Source organism: Lissotriton vulgaris, chromosome 7 (genome assembly GCF_964263255.1).
Source record: "Lissotriton vulgaris chromosome 7, aLisVul1.2, whole genome shotgun sequence".
Classification (NCBI taxonomy): Eukaryota; Metazoa; Chordata; class Amphibia; order Caudata; family Salamandridae; genus Lissotriton; species Lissotriton vulgaris.
Window position 1 is genome coordinate 1391173058 of NC_141695.1, and position 18402 is coordinate 1391191459.

Genomic DNA, 18402 nt, shown 5'->3' on the forward strand with positions numbered 1-18402 from the left:
TGAGGTCCAAGAAATGTTCACCCTCTACCCTAATAGAGAGGTCTTGGCCGATCGTGGCTGAGAGGGGAAGAAGGTAGCAGTGCAAGATGCTTATGGGCCTTCTCTAATAATGGACCAACTTTTTCTCTCTCTCCTTACCTGTGGTTCTGCCTGGCTACTGGGGCTACCAGTTGTAAGCCTGCAGCCCACAGGGAGTTGGTTTGTTCCTCTCACACATGTAAATGGGTAAGCATTTCAAGTGCACACACCTGCCTACGTCCACAGACCCTTGCGCACACACACTTTTGTCAACAAGCTTTTTCGCAATTAAGAGTATCAGGGACCCATGTTGAAATACAAAAGCAGCACACCACGTGACGGCCATCACATAGAGTCCAGCAGCAAATGGAAAACGTTTAACTAGCCGTGGTCCTATTACTTGCGCTCTACCTGTGGAACAACTGCTGGATGAGTCCTGCTGGAGAATATTGAACCTACAACAAGTCTGAGGTAAATAAGAATTCCACAGGAATATAATCAAACAGGGACCTACAACCCTTCCGAGCCAGATAGGAGTCGAACCTACAATCTTCTGATCCGTAGTCAGACGCGTTATCCATTGCGCCACTGGCCCTATGTAGACTTATGCATCCTTTTGTCCTTAAGTGGGCTAGAAAGTGTGTGTGTGTGTGTGTGTGTGAAGGCACAAGGAAACCCATCTGACCTCCTGGAAGTCTGTTCTGTGAGGTTTTCCCAAGTTTTACAAAGGACTTTAGGAGAAGGAAGCACCTAAAAGCTAGGCGAAATGGTCCTAGATCCAAGGAAATCTTTTAGATCAGGCTCAGTTTCTTAAATAGTTTGCATTAACATAATCAGTTCCAGGTCTGTGTGGGGCTGAGCTTGAGAACTCCTTAGTAAGTATGCGTTTAAAAGAATAAGGGGTTTAATATTACAACACAGGCGAACATTCAGACACATTATCATAAGCTCACCTTGTCCAGGGATCCAAGCATGCTGCCTTTCCACTCTCAGAGCCCTTCACCTAACCTACTGTGCAGCTGTTTCACCTTTAATATCACTGTTCCACAGGCAGCGTGAGGTCACAATGCTCCTTGTCTGTAGCCCGAACCAGGAGCCTTTGCAAACCTGGTATAATCTACATACTTACGGTGTGTTTAGTCTTGGACCACAAATGCAGTGAAGAATAATGGATTGCTACTCTTCATACATTTTTGACCATTGGCTCAGATTTGAATGCGTACTGGCCATCTGAGCATCTCTGCCAGGCCACCCTATGTCTAGAGACTGTAGATTTAGAGAGTTTATAAACATTGTCAGTTCATCAATAAAGTGTGCTCGCTTCGGCAGCACATATACTAAAATTGGAACGATACAGAGAAGATTAGCATGGCCCCTGCGCAAGGATGACACGCAAATTCGTGAAGCGTTCCATATTTTTAACAGCTTTTAGGAGAGAAATCTTTTTTGTTTTCAAGACTAATTGAAAAAATAAAGCAGGTCCCAGTGCTGTCCCCGTGATATGTATTTTTCAATTAGTCTCTCCTCAACATTTTTAATGTATTTGCTTTGCAGTAAAGAAGGTGCGCTCTATGTTCAGCTGCATTTAGCAAGGAAGCCTGCAGGACTTCTGGGACTTTTCTTTCTCTTTTTTAGCCTCACTGTCATTATTCTTCACCACCCCCAAATCTATACTGCTGCAGTGTTGTGTTGCTTCGTGGGAAGCAGGACAAAGAGAAGGGCAGGGCCTATGCAAATGAAGGCCTCAGGGATGTCTGGGAGTGCCTTTTTAGCAGTATTGTTAAAGTCCACCTTGCAACCGGATTGGTAGGGTAAGCTGAAAAACACCATGCCAGATTGGGCACCAGGTCTCTAGGCGCTTGGAGGACATATTGGGTCTACATCCCTCAGTTTCTGAGGTCCAAGAAATGTTCACCCTCTACCCTAATAGAGAGGTCTTGGCCGATCGTGGCTGAGAGGGGAAGAAGGTAGCAGTGCAAGATGCTTATGGGCCTTCTCTAATAATGGACCAACTTTCTCTCTCTCCCCTTACCTGTGGTTCTGCCTGGCTACTGGGGCTACCAGTTGTAAGCCTGCAGCCCACAGGGAGTTGGTTTGTTCCTCTCACACATGTAAATGGGTAAGCATTCAAGTGCACACACCTGCCTACGTCCACAGACCCTCGCGCACACACACTTTTGTCAACAAGCTTTTTCGCAATTAAGAGTATCAGGGACCCATGTTGAAATACAAAAGCAGCACACCACGTGACGGCCATCACATAGAGTCCAGCAGCAAATGGGAAACGTTTAACTAGCTGTGGTCCTATTACTTGCGCTCTACCTGTGGAACAACTGCTGGATGAGTCCTGCTGGAGAATATTGAACCTACAACAAGTCTGAGGTAAATAAGAATTCCACAGGAATATAATCAAACAGGGACCTACAACCCTTCCGAGCCAGATAGGAGTCGAACCTACAATCTTCTGATCCGTAGTCAGACGCGTTATCCATTGCGCCACTGGCCCTATGTAGACTTACGCATCCTTTTGTCCTTAAGTGGGCTAGAAAGTGTGTGTGTGTGTGTGTGTGTGAAGGCACAAGGAAACCCATCTGACCTCCTGGAAGTCTGTTCTGTGAGGTTTTCCCAAGTTTTACAAAGGACTTTAGGAGAAGGAAGCACCTAAAAGCTAGGCGAAATGGTCCTAGATCCAAGGAAATCTTTTAGATCAGGCTCAGTTTCTTAAATAGTTTGCATTAACATAATCAGTTCCAGGTCTGTGTGGGGCTGAGCTTGAGAACTCCTTAGTAAGTAGGCGTTTAAAAGAATAAGGGGTTTAATATTACAACACAGGCGAACATTCAGACACATTATCATAAGCTCACCTTGTCCAGGGACCCAAGCATGCTGCCTTTCCACTCTCAGAGCCCTTCACCTAACCTACTGTGCAGCTGTTTCACCTTTAATATCACTGTTCCACAGGCAGCGTGACGTCACAATGCTCCTTGTCTGTAGCCCGAACCAGGAGCCTTTGCAAACCTGGTATAATCTACATACTTACGGTGTGTTTAATCTTGGACCACAAATGCAGTGAAGAATAATGGATTGCTACTCTTCAAACATTTTTGACCATTGGCTCAGATTTGAATGCGTACTGGCCATCTGAGCATCTCTGCCAGGCCACCCTATGTCTAGAGACTGTAGATTTAGAGAGTTTATAAACATTGTCAGTTCATCAATAAAGTGTGCTCGCTTCGGCAGCACATATACTAAAATTGGAACGATACAGAGAAGATTAGCATGGCCCCTGCGCAAGGATGACACTCAAATTCGTGAAGCGTTCCATATTTTTAACAGCTTTTAGGAGAGAAATCTTTTTTGTTTTCAAGACTAATTGAAAAAATAAAGCAGGTCCCAGTGCTGTCCCCGTGATATGTATTTTTCAATTAGTCTCTCCTCAACATTTTTTATGTATTTGCTTTGCAGTAAAGAAGGTGCGCTCTATGTTCAGCTGCATTTAGCAAGGAAGCCTGCAGGACTTCTGGGACTTTTCTTTCTCTTTTTTAGCTTCACTGTCATTATTCTTCACCACCGCCAAATCTATACTGCTGCAGTGTTGTGTTGCTTTGTGGGAAGCAGGACAAAGAGAAGGGCAGGGCCTATGCAAATGAAGGCCTCAGGGATGTCTGGGAGTGCCTTTTTAGCAGTATTGTTAAAGTCCACCTTGCAACCGGATTGGTCGGGTAAGCTGAAAAACACCATGCCAGATTGGGCACCAGGTCTCTAGGCGCTTGGAGGACATATTGGGTCTACATCCCTCAGTTTCTGAGGTCCAAGAAATGTTCACCCTCTACCCTAATAGAGAGGTCTTGGCCGATCGTGGCTGAGAGGGGAAGAAGGTAGCAGTGCAAGATGCTTGTGGGCCTTCTCTAATAATGGACCAACTTTCTCTCTCTCTCCTTATCTGTGGTTCTGCCTGTCTACTGGGGCTACCAGTTGTAAGCCTGCAGCCCACAGGGAGTTGGTTTGTTCCTCTCACACATGTAAATGGGTAAGTATTCAAGTGCACACACCTGCCTACGTCCACAGACCCTCGCGCACACACACTTTTGTCAACAAGCTTTTTCGCAATTAAGAGTATCAGGGACCCATGTTGAAATACAAAAGCAGCACACCACGTGACGGCCATCACATAGAGTCCAGCAGCAAATGGGAAACGTTTAACTAGCCGTGGTCCTATTACTTGCGCTCTACCTGTGGAACAACTGCTGGATGAGTCCTGCTGGAGAATATTGAACCTACAACAAGTCTGAGGTAAATAAGAATTCCACAGGAATATAATCAAACAGGGACCTACAACCCTTCCGAGCCAGATAGGAGTCGAACCTACAATCTTCTGATCCGTAGTCAGACGCTTTATCCATTGCGCCACTGGCCCTATGTAGACTTACGCATCCTTTTGTCCTTAAGTGGGCTAGAAAGTGTGTGTGTGTGTGTGTGTGTGTGAAGGCACAAGGAAACCCATCTGACCTCCTGGAAGTCTGTTCTGTGAGGTTTTCCCAAGTTTTACAAAGGACTTTAGGAGAAGGAAGCACCTAAAAGCTAGGCGAAATGGTCCTAGATCCAAGGAAATCTTTTAGATCAGGCTCAGTTTCTTAAATAGTTTGTATTAACATAATCAGTTCCAGGTCTGTGTGGGGCTGAGCTTGAGAACTCCTTAGTAAGTAGGCGTGTAAAAGAATAAGGGGTTTAATATTACAACACAGGCGAACATTCAGACACATTATCATAAGCTCACCTTGTCCAGGGATCCAAGCATGCTGCCTTTCCACTCTCAGAGCCCTTCACCTAACCTACTGTGCAGCTGTTTCACCTTTAATATCACTGTTCCACAGGCAGCGTGACGTCACAATGCTCCTTGTCTGTAGCCCGAACCAGGAGCCTTTGCAAACCTGGCATAATCTACATACTTACGGTGTGTTTAGTCTTGGACCACAAATGCAGTGAGTAATAATGGATTGCTACTCTTCATACATTTTTGACCATTGGCTCAGATTTGAATGCGTATTGGCCATCTGAGCATCTCTGCCAGGCCACCCTATGTCTAGAGACTGTAGATTTAGAGAGTTTATAAACATTGCCAGTTCATCAATAAAGTGTGCTCGCTTCGGCAGCACATATACTAAAATTGGAACGATACAGAGAAGATTAGCATGGCCCCTGCGCAAGGATGACACGCAAATTCGTGAAGCGTTCCATATTTTTAACAGCTTTTAGGAGAGAAATCTTTTTTGTTTTCAAGACTAATTGAAAAAATAAAGCAGGTCCCAGTGCTGTCCCCGTAATATGTATTTTTCAATTAGTCTCTCCTCAACATTTTTAATGTATTTGCTTTGCAGTAAAGAAGGTGCGCTCTATGTTCAGCTGCATTTAGCAAAGAAGCCTGCAGGACTTCTGGGACTTTTCTTTCTCTTTTTTAGCCTCACTGTCATTATTCTTCACCACCCCCAAATCTATACTGCTGCAGTGTTGTGTTGCTTTGTGGGAAGCAGGACAAAGAGAAGGGCAGGGCCTATGCAAATGAAGGCCTCAGGGATGTCTGGGAGTGCCTTTTTAGCAGTATTGTTAAAGTCCACCTTGCAACCGGATTGGTCGGGTAAGCTGAAAAACACCATGCCAGATTGGGCACCAGGTCTCTAGGCGCTTGGAGGACATATTGGGTCTACATCCCTCAGTTTCTGAGGTCCAAGAAATGTTCACCCTCTACCCTAATAGAGAGGTCTTGGCCGATCGTGGCCGAGAGGGGAAGAAGGTAGCAGTGCAAGATGCTTATGGGCCTTCTCTAATAATGGACCAACTTTCTCTCTCTCTCCTTACCTGTGGTTCTGCCTGGCTACTGGGGCTACCAGTTGTAAGCCTGCAGCCCACAGGGAGTTGGTTTGTTCCTCTCACACATGTAAATGGGTAAGCATTCAAGTGCACACACCTGCCTACGTCCACAGACCCTCGCGCACACACACTTTTGTCAACAAGCTTTTTCGCAATTAAGAGTATCAGGGACCCATGTTGAAATACAAAAGCAGCACACCACGTGACGGCCATCACATAGAGTCCAGCAGCAAATGGGAAACGTTTAACTAGCCGTGGTCCTATTACTTGCGCTCTACCTGTGGAACAACTGCTGGATGAGTCCTGCTGGAGAATATTGAACCTACAACAAGTCTGAGGTAAATAAGAATTCCACAGGAATATAATCAAACAGTGACCTACAACCCTTCCGAGCCAGATAGGAGTCGAACCTACAATCTTCTGATCCATAGTCAGACGCGTTATCCATTGCTCCACTGGCCCTATGTAGACTTACGCATCCTTTTGTCCTTAAGTGGGCTAGAAAGTGTGTGTGTGTGTGTGTGTGTGAAGGCACAAGGAAACCCATCTGACCTCCTGGAAGTCTGTTCTGTGAGGTTTTCCCAAGTTTTACAAAGGACTTTAGGAGAAGGAAGCACCTAAAAGCTAGGCGAAATGGTCCTAGATCCAAGGAAATCTTTTAGATCAGGCTCAGTTTCTTAAATAGTTTGCATTAACATAATCAGTTCCAGGTCTGTGTGGGGCTGAGCTTGAGAACTCCTTAGTAAGTAGGCGTTTAAAAGAATAAGGGGTTTAATATTACAACACAGGCGAACATTCAGACACATTATCATAAGCTCACCTTGTCCAGGGACCCAAGCATGCTGCCTTTCCACTCTCAGAGCCCTTCACCTAACCTACTGTGCAGCTGTTTCATCTTTAATATCACTGTTCCACAGGCAGCGTGACGTCACAATGCTCCTTGTCTGTAGCCCGAACCAGGAGCCTTTGCAAACCTGGCATAATCTACATACTTACGGTGTGTTTAGTCTTGGACCACAAATGCAGTGAAGAATAATGGATTGCTACTCTTCATACATTTTTGACCATTGGCTCAGATTTGAATGCGTATTGGCCATCTGAGCATCTCTGCCAGGCCACCCTATGTCTAGAGACTGTAGATTTAGAGAGTTTATAAACATTGTCAGTTCATCAATAAAGTGTGCTCGCTTCGGCAGCACATATACTAAAATTGGAACGATACAGAGAAGATTAGCATGGCCCCTGCGCAAGGATGACACGCAAATTCGTGAAGCGTTCCATATTTTTAACAGCTTTTAGGAGAGAAATCTTTTTTGTTTTCAAGACTAATTGAAAAAATAAAGCAGGTCCCAGTGCTGTCCCCGTAATATGTATTTTTCAATTAGTCTCTCCTCAACATTTTTAATGTATTTGCTTTGCAGTAAAGAAGGTGCGCTCTATGTTCAGCTGCATTTAGCAAGGAAGCCTGCAGGACTTCTGGGACTTTTCTTTCTCTTTTTTAGCCTCACTGTCATTATTCTTCACCACCCCCAAATCTATACTGCTGCAGTGTTGTGTTGCTTTGTGGGAAGCAGGACAAAGAGAAGGGCAGGGCCTATGCAAATGAAGGCCTCAGGGATGTCTGGGAGTGCCTTTTTAGCAGTATTGTTAAAGTCCACCTTGCAACCGGATTGGTCGGGTAAGCTGAAAAACACCATGCCAGATTGGGCACCAGGTCTCTAGGCGCTTGGAGGACATATTGGGTCTACATCCCTCAGTTTCTGAGGTCCAAGAAATGTTCACCCTCTACCCTAATAGAGAGGTCTTGGCCGATCGTGGCTGAGAGGGGAAGAAGGTAGCAGTGCAAGATGCTTATGGGCCTTCTTTAATAATGGACCAACTTTCTCTCTCTCTCCTTACCTGTGGTTCTGCCTGGCTACTGGGGCTACCAGTTGTAAGCCTGCAGCCCACAGGGAGTTGGTTTGTTCCTCTCACACATGTAAATGGGTAAGCATTCAAGTGCACACACCTGCCTACGTCCACAGACCCTCGCGCACACACACTTTTGTCAACAAGATTTTTCGCAATTAAGAGTATCAGGGACCCATGTTGAAATACAAAAGCAGCACACCACGTGACGGCCATCACATAGAGTCCAGCAGCAAATGGGAAACGTTTAACTAGCCGTGGTCCTATTACTTGCGCTCTACCTGTGGAACAACGGCTGGATGAGTCCTGCTGGAGAATATTGAACCTACAACAAGTCTGAGGTAAATAAGAATTCCACAGGAATATAATCAAACAGTGACCTACAACCCTTCCAAGCCAGATAGGAGTCGAACCTACAATCTTCTGATCCGTAGTCAGACGCGTTATCCATTGCGCCACTGGCCCTATGTAGACTTACGCATCCTTTTGTCCTTAAGTGGGCTAGAAAGTGTGTGTGTGTGTGTGTGTGTGAAGGCACAAGGAAACCCATCTGACCTCCTGGAAGTCTGTTCTGTGAGGTTTTCCCAAGTTTTACAAAGGACTTTAGGAGAAGGAAGCACCTAAAAGCTAGGCGAAATGGTCCTAGATCCAAGGAAATCTTTTAGATCAGGCTCAGTTTCTTAAATAGTTTGCATTAACATAATCAGTTCCAGGTCTGTGTGGGGCTGAGCTTGAGAACTCCTTAGTAAGTAGGCGTTTAAAAGAATAAGGGGTTTAATATTACAACACAGGCGAACATTCAGACACATTATCATAAGCTCACCTTGTCCAGGGACCCAAGCATGCTGCCTTTCCACTCTCAGAGCCCTTCACCTAACCTACTGTGCAGCTGTTTCACCTTTAATATCACTGTTCCACAGGCAGCGTGACGTCACAATGCTCCTTGTCTGTAGCCCGAACCAGGAGCCTTTGCAAACCTGGCATAATCTACATACTTACGGTGTGTTTAGTCTTGGACCACAAATGCAGTGAAGAATAATGGATTGCTACTCTTCATACATTTTTGACCATTGGCTCAGATTTGAATGCGTATTGGCCATCTGAGCATCTCTGCCAGGCCACCCTATGTCTAGAGACTGTAGATTTAGAGAGTTTATAAACATTGCCAGTTCATCAATAAAGTGTGCTCGCTTCGGCAGCACATATACTAAAATTGGAACGATACAGAGAAGATTAGCATGGCCCCTGCGCAAGGATGACACGCAAATTCGTGAAGCGTTCCATATTTTTAACAGCTTTTAGGAGAGAAATCTTTTTTGTTTTCAAGACTAATTGAAAAAATAAAGCAGGTCCCAGTGCTGTCCCCGTAATATGTATTTTTCAATTAGTCTCTCCTCAACATTTTTAATGTATTTGCTTTGCAGTAAAGAAGGTGCGCTCTATGTTCAGCTGCATTTAGCAAAGAAGCCTGCAGGACTTCTGGGACTTTTCTTTCTCTTTTTTAGCCTCACTGTCATTATTCTTCACCACCCCCAAATCTATACTGCTGCAGTGTTGTGTTGCTTTGTGGGAAGCAGGACAAAGAGAAGGGCAGGGCCTATGCAAATGAAGGCCTCAGGGATGTCTGGGAGTGCCTTTTTAGCAGTATTGTTAAAGTCCACCTTGCAACCGGATTGGTCGGGTAAGCTGAAAAACATCATGCCAGATTGGGCACCAGGTCTCTAGGCGCTTGGAGGACATATTGGGTCTACATCCCTCAGTTTCTGAGGTCCAAGAAATGTTCACCCTCTACCCTAATAGAGAGGTCTTGGCCGATCGTGGCCGAGAGGGGAAGAAGGTAGCAGTGCAAGATGCTTATGGGCCTTCTCTAATAATGGACCAACTTTCTCTCTCTCTCCTTACCTGTGGTTCTGCCTGGCTACTGGGGCTACCAGTTGTAAGCCTGCAGCCCACAGGGAGTTGGTTTGTTCCTCTCACACATGTAAATGGGTAAGCATTCAAGTGCACACACCTGCCTACGTCCACAGACCCTCGCGCACACACACTTTTGTCAACAAGCTTTTTCGCAATTAAGAGTATCAGGGACCCATGTTGAAATACAAAAGCAGCACACCACGTGACGGCCATCACATAGAGTCCAGCAGCAAATGGGAAACGTTTAACTAGCCGTGGTCCTATTACTTGCGCTCTACCTGTGGAACAACTGCTGGATGAGTCCTGCTGGAGAATATTGAACCTACAACAAGTCTGAGGTAAATAAGAATTCCACAGGAATATAATCAAACAGTGACCTACAACCCTTCCGAGCCAGATAGGAGTCGAACCTACAATCTTCTGATCCATAGTCAGACGCGTTATCCATTGCGCCACTGGCCCTATGTAGACTTACGCATCCTTTTGTCCTTAAGTGGGCTAGAAAGTGTGTGTGTGTGTGTGTGTGTGAAGGCACAAGGAAACCCATCTGACCTCCTGGAAGTCTGTTCTGTGAGGTTTTCCCAAGTTTTACAAAGGACTTTAGGAGAAGGAAGCACCTAAAAGCTAGGCGAAATGGTCCTAGATCCAAGGAAATCTTTTAGATCAGGCTCAGTTTCTTAAATAGTTTGCATTAACATAATCAGTTCCAGGTCTGTGTGGGGCTGAGCTTGAGAACTCCTTAGTAAGTAGGCGTTTAAAAGAATAAGGGGTTTAATATTACAACACAGGCGAACATTCAGACACATTATCATAAGCTCACCTTGTCCAGGGATCCAAGCATGCTGCCTTTCCACTCTCAGAGCCCTTCACCTAACCTACTGTGCAGCTGTTTCACCTTTAATATCACTGTTCCACAGGCAGCGTGACGTCACAATGCTCCTTGTCTGTAGCCCGAACCAGGAGCCTTTGCAAACCTGGCATAATCTACATACTTACGGTGTGTTTAGTCTTGGACCACAAATGCAGTGAAGAATAATGGATTGCTACTCTTCATACATTTTTGACCATTGGCTCAGATTTGAATGCGTATTGGCCATCTGAGCATCTCTGCCAGGCCACCCTATGTCTAGAGACTGTAGATTTAGAGAGTTTATAAACATTGCCAGTTCATCAATAAAGTGTGCTCGCTTCGGCAGCACATATACTAAAATTGGAACGATACAGAGAAGATTAGCATGGCCCCTGCGCAAGGATGACACGCAAATTCGTGAAGCGTTCCATATTTTTAACAGCTTTTAGGAGAGAAATCTTTTTTGTTTTCAAGACTAATTGAAAAAATAAAGCAGGTCCCAGTGCTGTCCCCGTAATATGTATTTTTCAATTAGTCTCTCCTCAACATTTTTAATGTATTTGCTTTGCAGTAAAGAAGGTGCGCTCTATGTTCAGCTGCATTTAGCAAGGAAGCCTGCAGGACTTCTGGGACTTTTCTTTCTCTTTTTTAGCCTCACTGTCATTATTCTTCACCACCCCCAAATCTATACTGCTGCAGTGTTGTGTTGCTTTGTGGGAAGCAGGACAAAGAGAAGGGCAGGGCCTATGCAAATGAAGGCCTCAGGGATGTCTGGGAGTGCCTTTTTAGCAGTATTGTTAAAGTCCACCTTGCAACCGGATTGGTCGGGTAAGCTGAAAAACACCATGCCAGATTGGGCACCAGGTCTCTAGGCGCTTGGAGGACATATTGGGTCTACATCCCTCAGTTTCTGAGGTCCAAGAAATGTTCACCCTCTACCCTAATAGAGAGGTCTTGGCCGATCGTGGCTGAGAGGGGAAGAAGGTAGCAGTGCAAGATGCTTATGGGCCTTCTCTAATAATGGACCAACTTTCTCTCTCTCTCCTTACCTGTGGTTCTGCCTGGCTACTGGGGCTACCAGTTGTAAGCCGGCAGCCCACAGGGAGTTGGTTTGTTCCTCTCACACATGTAAATGGGTAAGCATTCAAGTGCACACACCTGCCTACGTCCACAGACCCTCGCGCACACACACTTTTGTCAACAAGCTTTTTCGCAATTAAGAGTATCAGGGACCCATGTTGAAATACAAAAGCAGCACACCACGTGACGGCCATCACATAGAGTCCAGCAGCAAATGGGAAACGTTTAACTAGCTGTGGTCCTATTACTTGCGCTCTACCGTGGAACAACTGCTGGATGAGTCCTGCTGGAGAATATTGAACCTACAACAAGTCTGAGGTAAATGAGAATTCCACAGGAATATAATCAAACAGGGACCTACAACCCTTCCGAGCCAGATAGGAGTCGAACCTACAATCTTCTGATCCGTAGTCAGACGCGTTATCCATTGCGCCACTGGCCCTATGTAGACTTATGCATCCTTTTGTCCTTAAGTGGGCTAGAAAGTGTGTGTGTGTGTGTGTGTGAAGGCACAAGGAAACCCATCTGACCTCCTGGAAGTCTGTTCTGTGAGGTTTTCCCAAGTTTTACAAAGGACTTTAGGAGAAGGAAGCACCTAAAAGCTAGGCGAAATGGTCCTAGATCCAAGGAAATCTTTTAGATCAGGCTCAGTTTCTTAAATAGTTTGCATTAACATAATCAGTTCCAGGTCTGTGTGGGGCTGAGCTTGAGAACTCCTTAGTAAGTAGGCGTTTACAACAATAAGGGGTTTAATATTACAACACAGGCGAACATTCAGACACATTATCATAAGCTCACCTTGTCCAGGGACCCAAGCATGCTGCCTTTCCACTCTCAGAGCCCTTCACCTAACCTACTGTGCAGCTGTTTCACCTTTAATATCACTGTTCCACAGGCAGCGTGACGTCACAATGCTCCTTGTCTGTAGCCCGAACCAGGAGCCTTTGCAAACCTGGTATAATCTACATACTTACGGTGTGTTTAGTCTTGGACCACAAATGCAGTGAAGAATAATGGATTGCTACTCTTCATACATTTTTGACCATTGGCTCAGATTTGAATGCGTACTGGCCATCTGAGCATCTCTGCCAGGCCACCCTATGTCTAGAGACTGTAGATTTAGAGAGTTTATAAACATTGTCAGTTCATCAATAAAGTGTGCTCGCTTCGGCAGCACATATACTAAAATTGGAACGATACAGAGAAGATTAGCATGGCCCCTGCGCAAGGATGACACGCAAATTCGTGAAGCGTTCCATATTTTTAACAGCTTTTAGGAGAGAAATCTTTTTTGTTTTCAAGACTAATTGAAAAAATAAAGCAGGTCCCAGTGCTGTCCCCGTGATATGTATTTTTCAATTAGTCTCTCCTCAACATTTTTAATGTATTTGCTTTGCAGTAAAGAAGGTGCGCTCTATGTTCAGCTGCATTTAGCAAGGAAGCCTGCAGGACTTCTGGGACTTTTCTTTCTCTTTTTTAGCCTCACTGTCATTATTCTTCACCACCCCCAAATCTATACTGCTGCAGTGTTGTGTTGCTTTTTGGGAAGCAGGACAAAGAGAAGGGCAGGGCCTATGCAAATGAAGGCCTCAGGGATGTCTGGGAGTGCCTTTTTAGCAGTATTGTTAAAGTCCACCTTGCAACCGGATTGGTCGGGTAAGCTGAAAAACACCATGCCAGATTGGGCACCAGGTCTCTAGGCGCTTGGAGGACATATTGGGTCTACATCCCTCAGTTTCTGAGGTCCAAGAAATGTTCACCCTCTACCCTAATAGAGAGGTCTTGGCCGATCGTGGCTGAGAGGGGAAGAAGGTAGCAGTGCAAGATGCTTATGGGCCTTCTCTAATAATGGACCAACTTTCTCTCTCTCTCCTTACCTGTGGTTCTGCCTGGCTACTGGGGCTACCAGTTGTAAGCCTGCAGCCCACAGGGAGTTGGTTTGTTCCTCTCACACATGTAAATGGGTAAGCATTCAAGTGCACACACCTGCCAACGTCCACAGACCCTCGCGCACACACACTTTTGTCAACAAGCTTTTTCGCAATTAAGAGTATCAGGGACCCATGTTGAAATACAAAAGCAGCACACCACGTGACGGCCATCACATAGAGTCCAGCAGAAAATGGGAAACGTTTAACTAGCCGTGGTCCTATTACTTGCGCTCTACCTGTGGAACAACTGCTGGATGAGTCCTGCTGGAGAATATTGAACCTACAACAAGTCTGAGGTAAATAAGAATTCCACAGGAATATAATCAAACAGGGACCTACAACCCTACCGAGCCAGATAGGAGTCGAACCTACAATCTTCTGATCCGTAGTCAGACGCGTTATCCATTGCGCCACTGGCCCTATGTAGACTTACGCATCCTTTTGTCCTTAAGTGGGCTAGAAAGTGTGTGTGTGTGTGTGTGTGAAGGCACAAGGAAACCCATATGACCTCCTGGAAGTCTGTTCTGTGAGGTTTTCCCAAGTTTTACAAAGGACTTTAGGAGAAGGAAGCACCTAAAAGCTAGGCGAAATGGTCCTAGATCCAAGGAAATCTTTTAGATCAGGCTCAGTTTCTTAAATAGTTTGCATTAACATAATCAGTTCCAGGTCTGTGTGGGGCTGAGCTTGAGAACTCCTTAGTAAGTAGGCGTTTAAAAGAATAAGGGGTTTAATATTACAACACAGGCGAACATTCAGACACATTATCATAAGCTCACCTTGTCCAGGGATCCAAGCATGCTGCCTTTCCACTCTCAGAGCCCTTCACCTAACCTACTGTGCAGCTGTTTCACCTTTAATATCACTGTTCCACAGGCAGCGTGACGTCACAATGCTCCTTGTCTGTAGCCCGAACCAGGAGCCTTTGCAAACCTGGCATAATCTGCATACTTACGGTGTGTTTAGTCTTGGACCACAAATGCAGTGAAGAATAATGGATTGCTACTCTTCATACATTTTTGACCATTGGCTCAGATTTGAATGCGTATTGGCCATCTGAGCATCTCTGCCAGGCCACCCTATGTCTAGAGACTGTAGATTTAGAGAGTTTATAAACATTGCCAGTTCATCAATAAAGTGTGCTCGCTTCGGCAGCACATATACTAAAATTGGAACGATACAGAGAAGATTAGCATGGCCCCTGCGCAAGGATGACACGCAAATTCGTGAAGCGTTCCATATTTTTAACAGCTTTTAGGAGAGAAATCTTTTTTGTTTTCAAGACTAATTGAAAAAATAAAGCAGGTCCCAGTGCTGTCCCCGTAATATGTATTTTTCAATTAGTCTCTCCTCAACATTTTTAATGTATTTGCTTTGCAGTAAAGAAGGTGCGCTCTATGTTCAGCTGCATTTAGCAAGGAAGCCTGCAGGACTTCTGGGACTTTTCTTTCTCTTTTTTAGCCTCACTGTCATTATTCTTCACCACCCCCAAATCTATACTGCTGCAGTGTTGTGTTGCTTTGTGGGAAGCAGGACAAAGAGAAGGGCAGGGCCTATGCAAATGAAGGCCTCAGGGATGTCTGGGAGTGCCTTTTTAGCAGTATTGTTAAAGTCCACCTTGCAACCGGATTGGTCGGGTAAGCTGAAAAACACCATGCCAGATTGGGCACCAGGTCTCTAGGCGCTTGGAGGACATATTGGGTCTACATCCCTCAGTTTCTGAGGTCCAAGAAATGTTCACCCTCTACCCTAATAGAGAGGTCTTGGCCGATCGTGGCTGAGAGGGGAAGAAGGTAGCAGTGCAAGATGCTTATGGGCCTTCTCTAATAATGGACCAACTTTCTCTCTCTCTCCTTACCTGTGGTTCTGCCTGGCTACTGGGGCTACCAGTTGTAAGCCTGCAGCCCACAGGGAGTTGGTTTGTTCCTCTCACACATGTAAATGGGTAAGCATTCAAGTGCACACACCTGCCTACGTCCACAGACCCTCGCGCGCACACACACTTTTGTCAACAAGCTTTTTCGCAATTATGAGTATCAGGGACCCATGTTGAAATACAAAAGCAGCACACCACGTGACGGCCATCACATAGAGTCCAGCAGCAAATGGGAAACGTTTAACTAGCTGTGGTCCTATTACTTGCGCTCTACCGTGGAACAACTGCTGGATGAGTCCTGCTGGAGAATATTGAACCTACAACAAGTCTGAGGTAAATGAGAATTCCACAGGAATATAATCAAACAGGGACCTACAACCCTTCCGAGCCAGATAGGAGTCGAACCTACAATCTTCTGATCCGTAGTCAGACGCGTTATCCATTGCGCCACTGGCCCTATGTAGACTTATGCATCCTTTTGTCCTTAAGTGGGCTAGAAAGTGTGTGTGTGTGTGTGTGTGTGAAGGCACAAGGAAACCCATCTGACCTCCTGGAAGTCTGTTCTGTGAGGTTTTCCCAAGTTTTACAAAGGACTTTAGGAGAAGGAAGCACCTAAAAGCTAGGCGAAATGGTCCTAGATCCAAGGAAATCTTTTAGATCAGGCTCAGTTTCTTAAATAGTTTGCATTAACATAATCAGTTCCAGGTCTGTGTGGGGCTGAGCTTGAGAACTCCTTAGTAAGTAGGCGTTTACAACAATAAGGGGTTTAATATTACAACACAGGCGAACATTCAGACACATTATCATAAGCTCACCTTGTCCAGGGACCCAAGCATGCTGCCTTTCCACTCTCAGAGCCCTTCACCTAACCTACTGTGCAGCTGTTTCACCTTTAATATCACTGTTCCACAGGCAGCGTGACGTCACAATGCTCCTTGTCTGTAGCCCGAACCAGGAGCCTTTGCAAACCTGGTATAATCTACATACTTACGGTGTGTTTAGTCTTGGACCACAAATGCAGTGAAGAATAATGGATTGCTACTCTTCATACATTTTTGACCATTGGCTCAGATTTGAATGCGTACTGGCCATCTGAGCATCTCTGCCAGGCCACCCTATGTCTAGAGACTGTAGATTTAGAGAGTTTATAAACATTGTCAGTTCATCAATAAAGTGTGCTCGCTTCGGCAGCACATATACTAAAATTGGAACGATACAGAGAAGATTAGCATGGCCCCTGCGCAAGGATGACACGCAAATTCGTAAAGCGCTCCATATTTTTAACAGCTTTTAGGAGAGAAATCTTTTTTGTTTTCAAGACTAATTGAAAAAATAAAGCAGGTCCCAGTGCTGTCCCCGTGATATGTATTTTTCAATTAGTCTCTCCTCAACATTTTTAATGTATTTGCTTTGCAGTAAAGAAGGTGCGCTCTATGTTCAGCTGCATTTAGCAAGGAAGCCTGCAGGACTTCTGGGACTTTTCTTTCTCTTTTTTAGCCTCACTGTCATTATTCTTCACCACCCCCAAATCTATACTGCTGCAGTGTTGTGTTGCTTTGTGGGAAGCAGGACAAAGAGAAGGGCAGGGCCTATGCAAATGAAGGCCTCAGGGATGTCTGGGAGTGCCTTTTTAGCAGTATTGTTAAAGTCCACCTTGCAACCGGATTGGTCGGGTAAGCTGAAAAACACCATGCCAGATTGGGCACCAGGTCTCTAGGCACTTGGAGGACATATTGGGTCTACATCCCTCAGTTTCTGAGGTCCAAGAAATGTTCACCCTCTACCCTAATAGAGAGGTCTTGGCCGATCGTGGCCTATCGTGGCTGAGAGGGGAAGAAGGTAGCAGTGCAAGATGCTTATGGTCCTTCTCTAATAATGGACCAACTTTCTCTCTCTCCTTACCTGTGGTTCTGCCTGGCTACTGGGGCTACCAGTTGTAAGCCTGCAGCCCACAGGGAGTTGGTTTGTTCCTCTCACACATGTAAATGGGTAAGCATTCAAGTGCACACACCTGCCTACGTCCACAGACCCTCGCGCGCACACACACTTTTGTCAACAAGCTTTTTCGCAATTAAGAGTATCAGGGACCCATGTTGAAATACAAAAGCAGCACACCACGTGACGGCCATCACATAGAGTCCAGCAGCAAATGGGAAACGTTTAACTAGCTGTGGTCCTATTACTTGCGCTCTACCGTGGAACAACTGCTGGATGAGTCCTGCTGGAGAATATTGAACCTACAACAAGTCTGAGGTAAATAAGAATTCCACAGGAATATAATCAAACAGGGACCTACAACCCTTCCGAGCCAGATAGGAGTCGAACCTACAATCTTCTGATCCGTAGTCAGACGCGTTATCCATTGAGCCACTGGCCCTATGTAGACTTACGCATCATTTTGTCCTTAAGTGGGCTAGAAAGTGTGTGTGTGTGTGTGTGTGAAGGCACAAGGAAACCCATCTGACCTCCTGGAAGTCTGTTCTGTGAGGTTTTCCCAAGTTTTACAAAGGACTTTAGGAGAAGGAAGCACCTAAAAGCTAGGCGAAATGGTCCTAGATCCAAGGAAATCTTTTAGATCAGGCTCAGTTTCTTAAATAGTTTGCATTAACATAATCAGTTCCAGGTCTGTGTGGGGCTGAGCTTGAGAACTCCTTAGTAAGTAGGCATTTACAACAATAAGGGGTTTAATATTACAACACAGGCGAACATTCAGACACATTATCATAAGCTCACCTTGTCCAGGGACCCAAGCATGCTGCCTTTCCACTCTCAGAGCCCTTCACCTAACCTACTGTGCAGCTGTTTCACCTTTAATATCACTGTTCCACAGGCAGCGTGACGTCACAATGCTCCTTGTCTGTAGCCCGAACCAGGAGCCTTTGCAAACCTGGTATAATCTACATACTTACGGTGTGTTTAGTCTTGGACCACAAATGCAGTGAAGAATAATGGATTGCTAC

General features: G+C 45.3%; 15 non-coding genes across 15 annotated transcripts; 9 read left to right on the forward strand and 6 right to left on the reverse strand.

Moving 5' to 3' along the window:
• Positions 1-540: 540 nt before the first annotated feature.
• TRNAR-ACG (transfer RNA arginine (anticodon ACG)) lies at positions 541-613 on the reverse strand. Its single transcript has one exon. It is a non-coding gene; the product is annotated as a tRNA-Arg (tRNA).
• Positions 614-1331: 718 nt separating this feature from the next.
• LOC147705527 (U6 spliceosomal RNA) lies at positions 1332-1438 on the forward strand. The gene has a single exon (XR_015298135.1). It is a non-coding gene; the product is annotated as a U6 spliceosomal RNA (small nuclear RNA).
• A 1013-nt stretch (positions 1439-2451) lies between these two features.
• TRNAR-ACG (transfer RNA arginine (anticodon ACG)) lies at positions 2452-2524 on the reverse strand. The gene has a single exon. It is a non-coding gene; the product is annotated as a tRNA-Arg (tRNA).
• A 718-nt stretch (positions 2525-3242) lies between these two features.
• LOC147705529 (U6 spliceosomal RNA) lies at positions 3243-3349 on the forward strand. The gene has a single exon (XR_015298299.1). It is a non-coding gene; the product is annotated as a U6 spliceosomal RNA (small nuclear RNA).
• A 1806-nt stretch (positions 3350-5155) lies between these two features.
• Positions 5156-5262, forward strand: LOC147705530 (U6 spliceosomal RNA). Its single transcript, XR_015298136.1, has one exon. It is a non-coding gene; the product is annotated as a U6 spliceosomal RNA (small nuclear RNA).
• Positions 5263-7066: 1804 nt separating this feature from the next.
• LOC147705531 (U6 spliceosomal RNA) lies at positions 7067-7173 on the forward strand. Its single transcript, XR_015298137.1, has one exon. It is a non-coding gene; the product is annotated as a U6 spliceosomal RNA (small nuclear RNA).
• A 1804-nt stretch (positions 7174-8977) lies between these two features.
• Positions 8978-9084, forward strand: LOC147705532 (U6 spliceosomal RNA). Its single transcript, XR_015298138.1, has one exon. It is a non-coding gene; the product is annotated as a U6 spliceosomal RNA (small nuclear RNA).
• A 1013-nt stretch (positions 9085-10097) lies between these two features.
• Positions 10098-10170, reverse strand: TRNAH-AUG (transfer RNA histidin (anticodon AUG)). Its single transcript has one exon. It is a non-coding gene; the product is annotated as a tRNA-His (tRNA).
• Positions 10171-10888: 718 nt separating this feature from the next.
• Positions 10889-10995, forward strand: LOC147705534 (U6 spliceosomal RNA). Its single transcript, XR_015298139.1, has one exon. It is a non-coding gene; the product is annotated as a U6 spliceosomal RNA (small nuclear RNA).
• Positions 10996-12007: 1012 nt separating this feature from the next.
• On the reverse strand, positions 12008-12080 carry TRNAR-ACG (transfer RNA arginine (anticodon ACG)). Its single transcript has one exon. It is a non-coding gene; the product is annotated as a tRNA-Arg (tRNA).
• Positions 12081-12796: 716 nt separating this feature from the next.
• On the forward strand, positions 12797-12903 carry LOC147705536 (U6 spliceosomal RNA). Its single transcript, XR_015298140.1, has one exon. It is a non-coding gene; the product is annotated as a U6 spliceosomal RNA (small nuclear RNA).
• A 1013-nt stretch (positions 12904-13916) lies between these two features.
• On the reverse strand, positions 13917-13989 carry TRNAR-ACG (transfer RNA arginine (anticodon ACG)). Its single transcript has one exon. It is a non-coding gene; the product is annotated as a tRNA-Arg (tRNA).
• Positions 13990-14705: 716 nt separating this feature from the next.
• On the forward strand, positions 14706-14812 carry LOC147705538 (U6 spliceosomal RNA). The gene has a single exon (XR_015298141.1). It is a non-coding gene; the product is annotated as a U6 spliceosomal RNA (small nuclear RNA).
• Positions 14813-15826: 1014 nt separating this feature from the next.
• Positions 15827-15899, reverse strand: TRNAR-ACG (transfer RNA arginine (anticodon ACG)). The gene has a single exon. It is a non-coding gene; the product is annotated as a tRNA-Arg (tRNA).
• Positions 15900-16617: 718 nt separating this feature from the next.
• Positions 16618-16724, forward strand: LOC147705540 (U6 spliceosomal RNA). Its single transcript, XR_015298361.1, has one exon. It is a non-coding gene; the product is annotated as a U6 spliceosomal RNA (small nuclear RNA).
• The last annotated feature ends 1678 nt before the right edge of the window (positions 16725-18402 follow it).